The sequence below is a fragment of the Bombus pascuorum genome, chromosome 4 (genome assembly GCF_905332965.1).
Source record: "Bombus pascuorum chromosome 4, iyBomPasc1.1, whole genome shotgun sequence".
In the NCBI taxonomy this organism is placed as follows: Eukaryota; Metazoa; Arthropoda; class Insecta; order Hymenoptera; family Apidae; genus Bombus; species Bombus pascuorum.
Window position 1 is genome coordinate 9,902,307 of NC_083491.1, and position 15,518 is coordinate 9,917,824.

At 34.4% G+C, this 15,518-nt stretch overlaps 1 long non-coding RNA gene across 1 annotated transcript in view; it reads right to left on the minus strand.

Moving 5' to 3' along the window:
• LOC132905988 (uncharacterized) overlaps window positions 1-15,518 on the minus strand; it is a 58,464-nt gene that overhangs the window by 21,294 nt on the left and 21,652 nt on the right. The gene's annotated exons all lie outside the window — the stretch shown is intronic.

The following is a 15,518-nucleotide window of genomic DNA, read 5'->3' on the forward strand; positions in this document are numbered from 1 at the left end:
ATATTGTGTACTCTCCGGAGCTGCCTTGGATGATTGTGTATCCTCTGCAATTGTACGTATATACCGCTATTAGTCGGTCAACGTGTATACGTGCACCTGTTTCTATGAACCAGAATGGCTTTCATCCCACACACAAACACGACAAAGGAAACGACCTTTCAGTTACCTGAAACGTCGTCGCCGTAACAATTACCACTGCTGCCTCTCTGTGTCTTCTCTCTTCGCCACATCCACTATTTTCCACCGTGCCACATCCTCTCTTCGCTCGGTCCACTTCTCTCTCACAGCTCTTGCTCAATGTGCTCTTCTTTCCTACGTCACTTTAACCATCTGTCTTTCCACGTTCCGTTTCTCTTAGTTCTGCTCCTTTTTGTTACTTTCTCTATTCTCCTCTGGCCTCTCACGTCTCTTCCTGTTTGTCTCCTCCGCAGCTGCGGAGAGCAACACAGGTGGCACCACTACCGAAAGTAGTACCAGGAGTTGGCGGCGTGAAGCGACTTCGTCTGGGTGACTGGTGCAAAATAAACTTTGTTTCGGGCTCCGCTTAATATCCCTCCAGCCATCAAATACTGTTACGCGAGAACACCAGCCCGTATACTCGTTCCCCAGAAATCCTCTTCTTTGTCCGCCACTTCGGCCACAGCGGAGAAGGAAAACCGCGAACCTGTCTCCTCTCTCCGCATTTCGGTCTCGTTATGAACATCTTCAATGACACCGGCTGATACATTTAGTTTGCGTGTCCTGAATTAGATACGCAACTCTGCTCTCTCTTCAGTGAGATGATGCATCGCTGCGTTTCGCTACGTTCAACAACGACAACTTTCTAACGCGCGGCAATAACTCTCTGCTGAGAGCCTCTTTCTCGCCTCGACGCCCTAGACTTGCACTTTTTCTCAGAACTGATACCAGGTTCCTAACTTCGAAATCGCGTGCTCGTCTAGGTAAATAGTACAGAGCATTTTATACGGAACAATAAATGGCGAATGTAAATTTCGAGCTATGCTAACAGGTACCCAACACGCGAATTCTTAATGTGGATATGTACATGTGAATTTGATGGTTAATTTATTACCATTGATTTCCTCAAGGACTGTTATCGTATTTGATGAAATAACGTAAATAATATAAAAACATACCGCCATTGCAAAATACTAAAGATTGAACCATCGTATAGAGAGGCAACTTTTACTCGAATTATCATGTACCACAGCAATGGGGTCGCAAGCCCATTTAACAAATTTTTTGGATTATTTTATATAACTCACCCAGAAAATATCACAGAGAGACGAAGCTCATGTTCAATACGTGCGTTCAACATCAATGAAACTGTAAAATATTTTCGAATCAAACCAAAAATCTGTCGCCCTAAGTAAGAAAACCGATTAATAAATTGTCTCCAAAGATTCGGTCGAATGAAGTAGGAACTAGAGTAATTTGCCAATAATTTCAAGGAGGTTTCCATTCGGGGCGACTTAACGCGGAGCGAATCTCGAGTTGGAGTTTCACAACGACGAAAACATCAGAAACGCATTCCGAACGAAGTTTTATACGGCAGTTGGAATTGTTTTCCGTGTTCAAGGACGCGTGCCATGAACATTATTTCGCGCAAAGCACCGCATTAGCCGGAAGAAAGACGATTGGCATTAGGTCGCGCGCGATCTTTGCTCCAGATGCCGATTCACCGAGACAGAGTAATGGACTTTAGCTAGTTTATGCCTCGTTCTCAACGAGCGATCCTCCCGGAAACGACTCGAAAGATACTTCCGTCGCGGGCGCAACGACTAACCCGCTGTGAATTGATACTACGCCGAGCGAACATTTGCTCAAGCTGTTTGTACGAGAGAAAGATCGTAGCGGAAAAGCTTCTCTCCGATTAGAAGCGCGCCTGGTTCTGTAATGGAAGATCGTGTGTGCATGTAGTAACATTGCAACCTAAGCCCTCTTAGTGGGCTGAAACGCAGACCGGCTCGCGAAGGATCTCATTAATCCTTCGAGGATACCTTTTTAAGCGTCGCGATTGATCCTTTCAATTGATGGCCGAGATTGACGAACAGCTAAAATAAAAAGAGAGTATTTTTATTCGTGCGTTACGAACGACAATCGTTCGATACCCTGGACGAGATATTCGATATGAAATTATCAAATGTCAATAATCGTTTGTTGTTCGATGAATTTCGAAAGATTGAAATAAACGTATATACATTGTATGTTTGTCGATGATGAAATCCCTCCTTTTATGTGTACGTTGTATTCTCACGTATCGGACAAGATTGAGGGCTGAGTTTTTCTTTTATTTTAATTATATTATTTTGTGGCGGAAAGTACTACTTGGTTAAGAACGTTTCTTGCTGTAAAAAATATGCTAAACGTCAGTGTTGGATAACATTTAATGCAATTAACGATTAGCGATTGCAATTGGAATGTATGATTATTCATAGCGATTAACGAGTATAACAGGTATTTAATCGTCAATTGAACCAACGATTAATCACTTAATCGTCAATTGAATTAACGATTAACTATTAAAATTCTCTTCAACATGAAATTGATGTTTGGATCTGTGTGTGTAGTTAACTACGAGTTAGTATTCATTTAATACAATATACATTCGCATACATTGAATAGAACTTTGATTAAATTTAAATTAAAAAGCTACTGTACTATAAGAATCGACGATTGGCGATTACTGATTAATAAATAACAACTAATTTCTCCAACGCTGATAATTCAATTAGATAAAAACGGGTAATCGATTGATATCCAACACTGTTTGACGTCGATGTGTACTTATTTCATCCGGGTAATAATAGTATAAGATCCAAAAACAATTTTTATTCGTTTTTTATTGCAAACTACCTTTATCTCTTATTCAAACAAACTCAATAGATCTTCATAAAATAGAAGAATAATTTCTTTCACCATATAACTACCATTCCTTTGAAAGGGAAAGTGTCGAGAATCAGTGAATTAAATACATGTGATTATATAATGATAAAGAAAGGCAAGCGTTTAAGCACCGTTTATAGGTACCGTTCGTGCTGCAAAGTGAGAACAGAAAAGAATAAAGGAAGATTTAGTGATTCGTGGAAATCCAACATTCGCTGGGGAATTTCGAATATCAATCACCGTGTATTGTTTCAACTCTTATAGAAGAGCATCGTTTGCTTTCATTTCTCGAACGGCAGCAGTGGAATGTTACGAATTATCGGAGCTTTACTGTTCATGTACGGAAATCATCCTTTTTTAAAGTTGATTGCTTTCAGATATTGAATCCGAACAGATTCTTTCTTCATACACGAGCCATGCAGAAGTCAAATTGATCAATTCTATCAAGGTTAATCGTTTGATTTCTAAAAAATTGAACGTTAATTATATACTTTGATACTGAAATTAGGAAATTTTCAGAAAACGTAATCAATCGTTTTGACATTTGAGCGCATACAGAAAAAATTATATCAACTTTCCCCTTTCGGATTTTACCCCCCCAAATTTTTAATTGGAAACAAATGGAAAGTATATTTTATTTTCGTTAGATTTCCTTTTCACGAAGTTTGATTTGTAAAATTTATTAGGTACGCACGCATGCCAGGTAAACCACAGTAATGCCGTAGGTATATTAGCCGCAATTATGTTTCCCTGGAATGTACATTACATCCTGTCTATTAACGTAATTCAACTTGTATTACTGAACTAATTTACTTGGATAACTAATGTACTACCGAGTATGTTATTAGCGTGTGGAAAATCAGTCAAAGTGATGACTTAATTCGGTCTTTCGACGATTAAAAATTGATGTAACTGATTCTACCTTGGATAATTTACACGTACATCTAGAGTCTATTAATCATGTATCTAATGAAATGTTAAGATGTAGACAATTGATTTAGCTCCTGAAAAATACAACTAGCCAATCGACAGATAAGAGTATTTTATTACAAATTATTTTGTCTCCTATTAAACAATACGTAACTATTCATTCGATATTGGAATAGCAAAGTCAGGTCAACTAGCCAGTCAAGGGTAGAGTTAAGTGGATACCTATGGAAATTTAACGTGACGCTGTTACATTTGTAATTCATCGAGTTACCGTATGTTACAGACAGTTCTGAAGTACAGATCGTATAATAGAATGAATTTATATTGGTCGCAAAGCACACCCTTCTCACCAAGATTCTTTTACTTTTCTTCCCTTACCCGGAACACCTTTCTTTCTTGACTAACCGGTTCGCGCGTTCGACGGCTATTTACCTTGGCTTCTCGTAAATTTTTCAAACAATTTTATCGTGGTAACGTACCAGAAAGGATCGACAACCACTGGTAACTGAAATAGGTTAAGAGCGTGCAACTTGAATTCTTTTGTGTTATCGCTCCGTTATGTACGCAAAAATATATTTCTCCTTGGTAACATTGAAATGTGAAATCTGTGCCAAGGATAGCGATGGAATGTGAGAAACATAAAATAACTTTCCTTGGTTTCTATACGCGAATAAAATGATTTATTTTTCAGTAAACTGAGTTTAAAAAGCAAATTTAAGAGTATTTAATACATTTCAGAAATAATAGCGTAATATATTCGTTCGTGACGTATAGGCTTGCGATTGCTACGACATTTTAATTTTCTTCTTTGATATTATTTCATTTAACTGTATTTTGTTGACAATCACGTGATTAAATCAATATTATTGATGACATTCTACAAGTCAGTCAAAATCTCAATTATCAGAACACCGATTAACAGAACGATCGATTATTGGAACATCGTTTATTGGAAATTTTAGGGATAATCCCTTACAAGGAAGATTGGGGATTGAAATGGAATAGAAACAAAATGAAATAGTAACATTCGTATAAAACGTATAACTTGCTAAATCACTAATAACATTGATTATTATGAAGACACAGACATTTGTACATTATAAGTAGTTTTGAATATTCCGATGTTCGTAAGCAATAACAATGTTACCATTGTCTTCTGCCACTTGCGTTATCTTACTTACCATTAATTTGCATCATTGGTATTAACGAAGCTACAGTGATATTACGATATAGCATGATACGACTATAAATACACCAGCATGTTATTTCCGCATTGAGAACTTGCGGTAGCAATGGTTCAGCTGTAGTTGAATGCTGAATGAAACTTTCTACACAAATTGCGATAATGGTAATTTCAACAATTCCTTAATTAATTAGTATAAACAATGAATCGACAATTTCCAATAATTCCTTAATGAATAGGTGTAATTAATGAATTGGCAGTTTACTTTACTACAAATTTCATTCCACATAATTGCGATTTTAATTTCTTTAAATAAAATTTATTTTACATCTGAAAGTTGTTGTATATGAAGAATAATCTCCACAGTGATCTTATACAGGATTTAAAGAAAAGTTTAACAATGTTTAATTTACATAAATTCTAAAATCAGTACTTCTAATGTAAAATGTAATTCTGATCTTCTCGTACAGATACGGACAAACTTAATTTATTCAGCCATAATACATAGTTGAATTACGACAATATGTGGAAAATGTATATCAGACAATCTGGAACAAGGCATTTGAAAACATACATGTGATTCATAATTTACATATATTGCTGCTGTCCTAAGATGAAAGAGGAATACTAAATATCAAACATCTCCGGTGAAAAAACATAGAAATTTGTTTGTAATATTATAATTTGCTTTTTTTTATATTTATGGTAATATTTGGAGGTAATATAATATGTTTAATTGGTAAATTTCCTTAAATTTGTCCTACAAATTACAAACTAATCTCAAATTGCTTTCTCTATTTACATTTATTGCATTGTTAAGAAAAATATTTTAGTTGGTTGTAAATCCGAGGATACATCTTACTCTGAGAAGATTCGTTCTGGGTTCTGCAATTAAAGTTACATATAAACTCTTAATCCTTTAGATCTTTTTTTTTTAATTTTGAATCTATTATAATTTGAGCCATATATCAAGTATATATTTATACATATAAATTCCTTTCTAAATTATTATAGAAACATACAATTTCAATTCATCTTATGACTCACAACGTTACAAAATTCAACGACAGTCCACAGACAATAATTCAGTCCCTGCCTACAAAAGACTCTCTCACCCTCTAATTCTTTAACTTAATGGCGCACGATATCAGTTTGTCGGAAGTAATTCAAAGTCTCCCTGAACCACATACTCGAATCGTTTTCCAGTGTAACAATACTCCGTTCTAACGTTCTTCGGGCAATCGAATTCCAGCTACGCTTTGTACCGTTCTCCTTTCATCATTTCCTCTTATTTTTCTATCCCGGCGTTTTCCCGTGGCGAGCAAGCCACATTGAGTTTACACGTAGATTCGTTTCTTTGCGCATCTCGCGGCGTTGTGTGCTCGTGTACACGAGCATCGTACACCGCGACGTCCGAGCCATACGGAAAAGAGCGTAATAGGTCTTCCACCTGGTTCTCAATGTAAATTTGCACATGCTCATGGTTACCCGACTACGGTCCACACGTCTACGTGTGTGTGAGTATTTACAAGAACCACGTCCACTTTTCCACCACAAATTCCGAGAACAATGTCTCCATATCAGCAGAAACGACGACGATGGTTTCAATCGTGGAACATCAAATTTCAAGTTGCAATGCGCTCGACGACACTTCTCGTCTTTGTCAAATGATGAATCACGTCGAACAGAAAACCCTTTAATCTTTATTCGCTTCGTTGGATTTCAAGGAATTAGAGAAGTTCCTTGGGTTAGAGAAACGCGGCGATCTGATTTCCCCACGCGTTTCTTAGGTTCACGCGATCTCTGTGATTCGATCGAAGTTCCAGTTTTTCTTTCTATGAATACCACGTGAACACGTATGTATACTTGTACCGATACACGCTTAGTATTTGTAGAGAGATAACGTTTCACTCCACTTTGCACTCCGAATTTAGAAAATATTGCACTTACATTGCATATAGAGGATGAATTTACAAACGTATGATGATCATTGAAATTCATCAGAATTTTCGGCTGATGCTTTTCATCTATTTTCATTGATTTATTTGATCGATGTAACAAGCACTTTTTACTTGTTTGGAATTTTATAGGCGATAGTGTAAATTTAAATACTATTAAGGTATAAAAATGTCTCAAAATTAACATTTCTTCTATTTCTTCTACTTCTTACTAAGTTATCAATAGACTTCGAATTTTTATGCATTTCCAGCTGGCATAACTTTTGAAATTTTATTTTATTAGATATGTAATCATTTTCCATATTATAAATCGCATACGACGTATTTGATATTGTTTTACTTCTACTTCGTTCAACACCGAAACGTGTCTTATAACTTTTTTAAATCGCGATGTACACAATTGTTGGACACCAAGGAAGTAGAACGATAGTCATTTAATGCAAAAGTATATTTGGAGTGCAAAGAGATCGTTTTTCCGGTGCAATTATATGTATATACACAGATATGTACATGTAAGACAAATGTATAGTTTACACCGAGTTAGAAATGTACATGTAATTTTCATTTATTTTTTGATAAGTCTACGAGAATGCATAGACTTTATTTCACGTTAGAATGCGTAGAAGAAATAGAAACGCATATGAAAATATATTTGCTTCTTTTTTTATTTATATTTACGATATATGTATATCAAATTTGACTATAAGTGCACGATTAATTGAAATGTACCTACTTGATAAATGTAAAATAATTTATGTAATATTTTGAATGTATAATTTATAAATGTATTGTTTCAATATGTTTTACGATTAATATAAGAAGAATGCTTATAAAATACATTTTACATATGCTACGGATAAAGAGAGAAATAAAAAATAAATATTGTATCCATTACATGTTTAGAATTATTTCTGCAAGATTTACAAAGATAAAGTATGGAATAGTATGGGTAGAAAATTTGTGTTATTAGAATCTTGTGAGAGTATAATTTTACAGTTATTCGTTTACAATAAATTTAAATTTTCCAAATATCATGTTGTATTATTAATTTTACAAATTTTTCAAAAGTAAATCTCAGCCATCACCAAGCAACAAGCTTGAAAGCTATTCTTATTCTAAATATTCGCAAAAATTTAATTATACGTTTGAATCGTTTTCATTACGAAGAATTATTTATCACAATTTTAAAGCTTACAAACATGATTGAAAATCGCCCTTTTGAATACGAACGTTTAATCGACGAATAATCTCCCCGAATAATTTTAGCATTTTAAATGAAATAAAAATTTGATAAATGCAATTTGTAAGCAAAACAGGTTGAACAAATTAAAATCAAAAGTATGTCAATCAATGGAATAAATATAACGTAATTTATATTTCACTAAAACTCCTTTCAACAAAATCTTTTAAAGAAATATGTCATTTAAAATCAATTCATCCGAGAATAAATTTGCTTATACCAAATCCTATAATTTTTAACATCATATTTTATAACTGCAATTTTCATCAATATTTCGTGACAGCTGAAAACCTCCATGAACTTCCAAATCGTTAATTTATTTATAAAGATATTTTTAAAATTAATTCGATCAAAAAATACTTAAAATATTAATCGCAATATTTACCAATTTTTAATATCTATAATTTCAGCTGCAAGCAAACTCCTGAATCGTTCGTTTGTTTCTAAAAAAAAGTCACGTAGAAATGCCAAACTCTGAACGGCGTTTAAAACTCGCCATATTCCAATTCAATTATTCAAACGATTCGAATCCGTAGGTGACCATCGCTCTCTAACTTTCAACCATCCGTGTAGAACATAAATTATAACTGCCGAGTCAGCGCATGTTCGAGCTCTTAAATCGATTCTATTTTCTCTGCCGGTCCGTATCTTCGTGCCGCAATTGTCACGGCGATAATCAGTTTCGTGAAATCACGTTACTCGACGAGAAGTGTCCTTTCGGTCAGAATTCGACTGGATGCAATGATACATAGGGTGTCTCACTTTAAACTATTAGTTATTTAAAATAGAATTTATTCCGTTTCGAGAGAGAGAAATTGTAATATAATATATAAAATAAATTAATTGGATGATCGATTTGTAAATACGACTACTTCGGTCAATAACAAAGATTGGTATATTCTATATTTAAAATTGTATTAAACAAGGATGATCTTACTATATTAAAACCAATCACATAAATTCGCCAGCCAACTTTTCAACCACGATACTCATCATTCAAAAAAACAAAATTTACCCACTCACACAATTCTTCTAATACTTCACAAGACATTCCAGAAAGTAAGCTTTCAACTTACAACTTTAAGGTTCATTTCCATCCCCTAAATATGAATGATTACCGATAAAAAAGATATATTACAAACTATGAATATTCAAAGTTTCATCAAGATGGACGTATCACATTTTGCTGATATCTCATATTAGTTTCGTAATTAATAGACTGCAGATGCCTGTGCACTTATAGAAAATTTAAAAGATGCACAAATATGGAAAAATACATCAAATATTCAAATGATACGATACTCGTTACGATATTTAACGAGTGAACGTCATACGCGTTCATAAAAATATAAATCTGCATAAAAATTCTCGATCTTAGAATTACTCTTATAATTGCGTAGATTAAAACGAGACACCCTATAGATATTCAGGCGCACATTCACGTGGATGAGCTCACATACATTTTACGGCGTAGCAAGTATACCCGAAGTCGGTTTTCACCCTCGATTCCCGATCGTAACGTCCCGATCGTATTTCGACGACGGCGAGGAATAGAGGTGGGAGAAGCATCGAACTGGCTAGGATATATCGTTGCTACAACGAGCTTCGATCACCTCGAAAGCTTTCCTCAATGGCCTCCGACCGACGCCACGCTCCGCCGTCAAGCCACAGTATAAATCGTCGTGTCTCTTGCCCACCGGAAACCTTGCTGCGCTGATATTCTGCCTTCAAATTTCTCACGCTAATCGAACGGTGGTGCACGCTGGCGTATACGCTCTGTGTTATGCGTATAGTGCTCCGAAAACTCGTTTCTGCTAGGTAAAGCGGTGCATGTGATACCGAGAATGAGATACAAGTGGATGGAAAGAGATGAAACATCAGCTGAATATTTTGTATGAAAGGATATTCGCCCTAATCTTCCTGCTATCCTTGAATTTTTATATTTCAATTTTGTTCTCGTTTTACCGTGCAAGAGAAAGCGTTCGTTATTCTAACAAGATCTTTCGATAGTATCGAAACGAGAAATCATACAATGCAAAAATATTCTGCTCAAACTCGTTATTTTGTAACGTTGTGGGACTCGGTTAAGAATGGTATATTCTTTAAAACACCGGGACTATGAAATCAGATCTACACTTTTTATTTTGCAAAGATATATAATGCGAATGCTTTTGGTAAAATTGTCAAAAATTTATATTATATTATATATAATTATCGAAGATTTATATTATATATATAATATAATACACATCATATATATATATAAGGTGAAAATAGAGGAAGAGAAACAAGATGAAGCAATGGTCGACGCGGGCGAGCACTTCTCAAGCTTTAATTAGCCATGAATCAAAGGTACGGTTAATGCAAACCAACGATGCCAACCTGTGACGGGTACACTTTGAGAAAAAGCATCAAAAGCTGCGGCGTGAATCGGACAGAAAGCTGTTTGAGAATTCCAAACCAGATCATGGTCACACGATTTCTCGAGTCACTGATTTTTTCAACTCTACGAAGCTATCGGATAATCGATGCCATTGGACCAGCTGCCTGTTACAACGTGAACAGAGTGAAAACGAATAAACACTCTACTCTGTACACCTTTTCCTGTTCAGCGATATGCCATTAACTTCGTCAATAGATGTATTTACGTGCTGCTTCTTCGATTTAAAAAGGTACAGTATCATAATGTTAAGAAAATGCTAAATTCATTTTTTTAGAAATACATATTTAAGACACTGTTATGGTTAGGGTTAGAGCTATTCATCCACTCCTTTAGCCTAATTCATAAGAATTACTTGTTCTGAAATATAAACTTGAAAAATTATTAGAAAAGTTATAAATTCCAACTTATTATTATAGAGCTATAGACTATAGGCCGTGGACTAGAATACTTGATTTATCCTGATATTTATTAATTAAATATTTATCAATTAATAAAATTAAATACTTTTAACAACACCTATGTATATTCAATAATGTAGAATAGAATTATGTACTTTTACATCAATTATCTAGAATAAAGTTAGACCTACACATAAATAGGGTTACTTAAATACATGTATCTCTTGTTGTTTGATATTATATGAAAACATTGCTCGGGAACTGGTATTATTTCAAAGGGTACATATAATGTTGGATAAAATCTTTGTTCACGGTCATCCCTTAAGAAGATTTCAATCATCGGTACATCTGTCATCAGTATTTATTTACATGAACATCTAACAATATTTTTGTCTGCTTTTATTTAGCATACAAAAACAAATTCAACAACATTAATAATCATTCCAATCTCAAGGTAAACAAAATTTCCGAAAGACACGCGTGGCATATCCATATACTTGTACACGTATCCAAACAAAAACATAACTGTCATCGAGTGTCATAATCAAAGACACATTTACACTTCGTTGACAATTCCTAAGAAGAAATAGGAACTTACAATTTTAATATACGACTAGAACAATATATCATTTCATGCAGGGCACCCTATATACGCAGTATCCTCTTCATTCCGATGCGCGTTAAACGTTTCAACCCTCAGTTCCGAAACGTGTGCAAATCGATCGTGCTAAAAGAAGCCCACGATTCAGTGTCGAAAGAAAAACAGACAAGTATGTTTCTATTCGTAGGCGACCGAGCCTAGCAATGTGCTTTAGAAATGGCGAGTCGTTTTATACGAGACGAATTGTTTTTCACTGGCCGTAAAAGAAGCCCGAGGAACTACACGAAGGTCCGTAACGGGAGTTCGTAAGAAGCCTCGTTTCAACGAGGAGTTGGCCCTTTTCATGGATCAGACTGGTCGGCTCCGTGGGTGGGAAGGGGATCTTCGTTCCTTGTATACTTCTTTCACGACTGTGGCTTCGAACTTTACTACTGAATCAGCCCTTGGCCGGAAGATGTTCAGTGTTCGCCAGCATAGAATCGTCGATTCTCTCGGCTCGAATCTCGCGGTTGCGAAATTCCAGCATTGGATAAAGTACATAAAGCCTCGGAAACTAGCAATTCAATGAAAAAAGATATATCGATTTCGGGTAGCGCCGTGAACAGTACAAGATATTTACGCGCTCGTTCGTAATGTTATTCGAACAACGACTTTGTTTCTTTCAGCGATACGGTGTTCTCGCGTTCGAACATGAATAACAACGATGCAACAATTGCTGCGAGGAAACAGTGGCTCGGCTTATTTCGCTGATCAAAGAAGTATTCGATGCCTTCTGAACTGCGTTAGATTTGGTAATTATGCAGCTTACAGATTTTTTTCAATTTTAACTACTTGACTTCAGTCTTTCTTTACGAAATAAGGAGAAATTAGAAAATTTAAGGCTTCTTTTGTAAAATAATAAAAAGCACATTAGTTTCCCGAGATCCTCAATTTATTTTTTATTTCAACAATAAAATAAAGCTTTCAAAGATGAGATTGGGGTCACGATAGACTAGCTTCAAAGATATTTTAATTTCAGTTTTATCGAACTTGTGTGAAGGGTAAAAGAGAAATGCGCGCAAAGGTAGTGCGTTACGTCTTTCCTAATTTTATCTATCAAAATCTTTTTACCGTTTCAAAGCTACATATGTATAACTTGGTCCAGTTGCAAGGAACACCCTGTATATGGTTAAATAAACGAGAGCTTTTGCTTTCTAAAATAGTTTTAAATTTACAATACGCGATAAGTGTAAGATATGATATTTAGAGTAATGAGTATGAAATATTTCAATTGAATTTATCACTGGAAAGTTTTATGTTAATATTTCATTGAAATTAATTACGATGCTGGTACACACGGAATTTTTCAATGAATTTTCAAGTAAATTTTACTGTTCGTTGCACGCTTTTAAAGTCTTAACTTTTGAATTAAACTGATTACAATGAATATGTCAGGTTTTATGAGTATGAATAGAGTATTTCTGTTATATGAAGTGATCTTTGCGCAACGCGTAGTGTGTAAAGATTAGTAAAGAATTTTAAAGGTATCGATAATGTTTGTATGTGTAAAGTGAATTTGGTTATTCGATTATGCTGTCAATATTATAAATCATAAGGTATGTTAAAATAATTTCAAATTGGAAAATTCTATAATTCATGGAACCGAAACTAAAATTCAGGTGTAAAAAATACAATAGATCTTTTAATAAACCTACTAAAAATATAAAATAGCAAAATACGTTATTTTATATTAATTTTTATTTTCTGTGATAAATTGTAAATATTAAAAGTGATGATAAACTTTTCAGTGATTGTACTTACATCATATATGTACATATATGGTAATATACATATATGATACATATGTATAAATTATTATAATGATATTTAATAATGTTAAATTTAATAATATTACGAAAGAGTAAAAATTTTTATTAAAAAATTGTGGTTTTCGATTAAACGTAGATTGGTCAAATGATAAGTGATAAAAAAATTTAAATAGCTCATTTTGAATCGTGCAACGCTCGTCCGAACCAATTTTCGCTAAAATCAATATTTGCGGAGGTGCTGAAGTGGGTCCAGTTACAGTCAACGTTCGCAAAAGCATACGAATGGTTGCATTCGTTTGCGAACCAATCTTGTTTTGTAAAAATTTTGACATTTTTACTTATCAAGCAGAATTGTTTCTGATTAAACTATGAAAAATATAGATATTTAGAAAATAGTGGAACTACGTAGATTTTTTTAATTAAGAGAGAGATAGTAGAATTAATTTTATCTTGGAACTTTAAAGCCCATTTTCTAAAATCATCAAATTGTAAAATTTTATTACAAACTTGTTCTTCATTTATGATTTCTCCTTATTAGGGGCACAATATTCTAGTTCACTAGGGTCTTGATTTCCCTAACGATCTGTACTATGAGAAGATAAAGTGAAGACAAAGTAGTCTATTCCCCATTCACATAGAAAGCGTGGATAATATAAACTGAGTAAACTCCCTTAATTCTTCATGAATATCTACTATACCATTTGTAACTATTTCATTACCAATCGCAAGAAGAAGAAAGATTTCACTCCACTAACTTCACTATCCGTTGACTCTGCCAATATGAACCCTTTTCCTTGCCTAACAGCTCAGCCAACGAGCAGAGCCAGTAACCATCCTAGCAATCGAGTCAGCTGGCTCCATGACCACATAAAACGCCACCTATCGCCGGCAGATTGGAAATAATCGGAATAAAGTGATTCCCCGGAATAATAGCAGGCCCTCCCAGCCTCCCTGTGCCCTGGTTCTCGAATATGAGCTAAGAGAAACGAGAACGGGGCTGTAGAGAGGAAAAAGAAGAAGAGAAAAGAGAAGAAAAAGAACGAATCGCGCTACGTTGATGCAGAATCGGACTGTAGCATCCAGTTCAACAATATAGACTCTTTTTACTGTCAAGATAGATAATGGAACATCGAATAAACAATTGTACGAACTACGAAAGAATCGGCGACGTAATAGCAGGATTCTATCCTGCAACGTCATTCGTTGTAGATTATAAATTCGTCCTTCGTTATCCTACATTCTTCTGAAGAAAATTCGTTCTTTGCGTTATCTACTTCGAGGTGAGTCTTAATTGTTAGCTGTGCAGTAAATTAATTCAACTTTTAAATCATCCAAATTTGATGATTCTTTAAACTGCGTAATAGGTGAGTCTTTTGAATATCAGCTATGTGATGTGGTAAAAATATTAATACTATAATTCTAAGAATTTCACCCAGTTCTCTTAATACTGATATCTCTCATCATTGTTTGTCCATATAATAAGAGTTCACATTCGGATAAGTGAATTCAACCAATGTTAATTCACTTAATTAGACACTAACTATAATTTCGTTAATTAATTATCGTCGCAACCCCTTACGACGATAGCGGTACTTTTGATCATATTTTTATTTATTTATAGTTTTAATTTATATGTATAGTATATTTATATGTTCAAAACTTAATGTTATATCATTTTATTTCCTGAATCTCTTGTTCCTCTTTCCTGAAATTATTTTAGTAGAGGGGGAGGAAATCGTATTAATTAATTCACTAACTATAATTTCGTTCAAATAAATGGAGTTCACGTAAACAAAGTTCTAGCGTATATAAAAATTCCGATGTGTTACTAATATTTATATTATCTCTAATATATTCAACAATGATTTCATACATATCTATGAATTTCTAAGATTCAAATCATATATATTCGGGTGCTTCTTATGATCATCTTCAAATAGTATTATAACATTCGTGCAAACGAATACTATATATAAAAATTGTAAGATGTCCCTAATACGCAAAATAGAAACATGCATAACGCGGTACTCGTATAATATGATCAAAAAGTTACCCCCGTACAATGCGATTT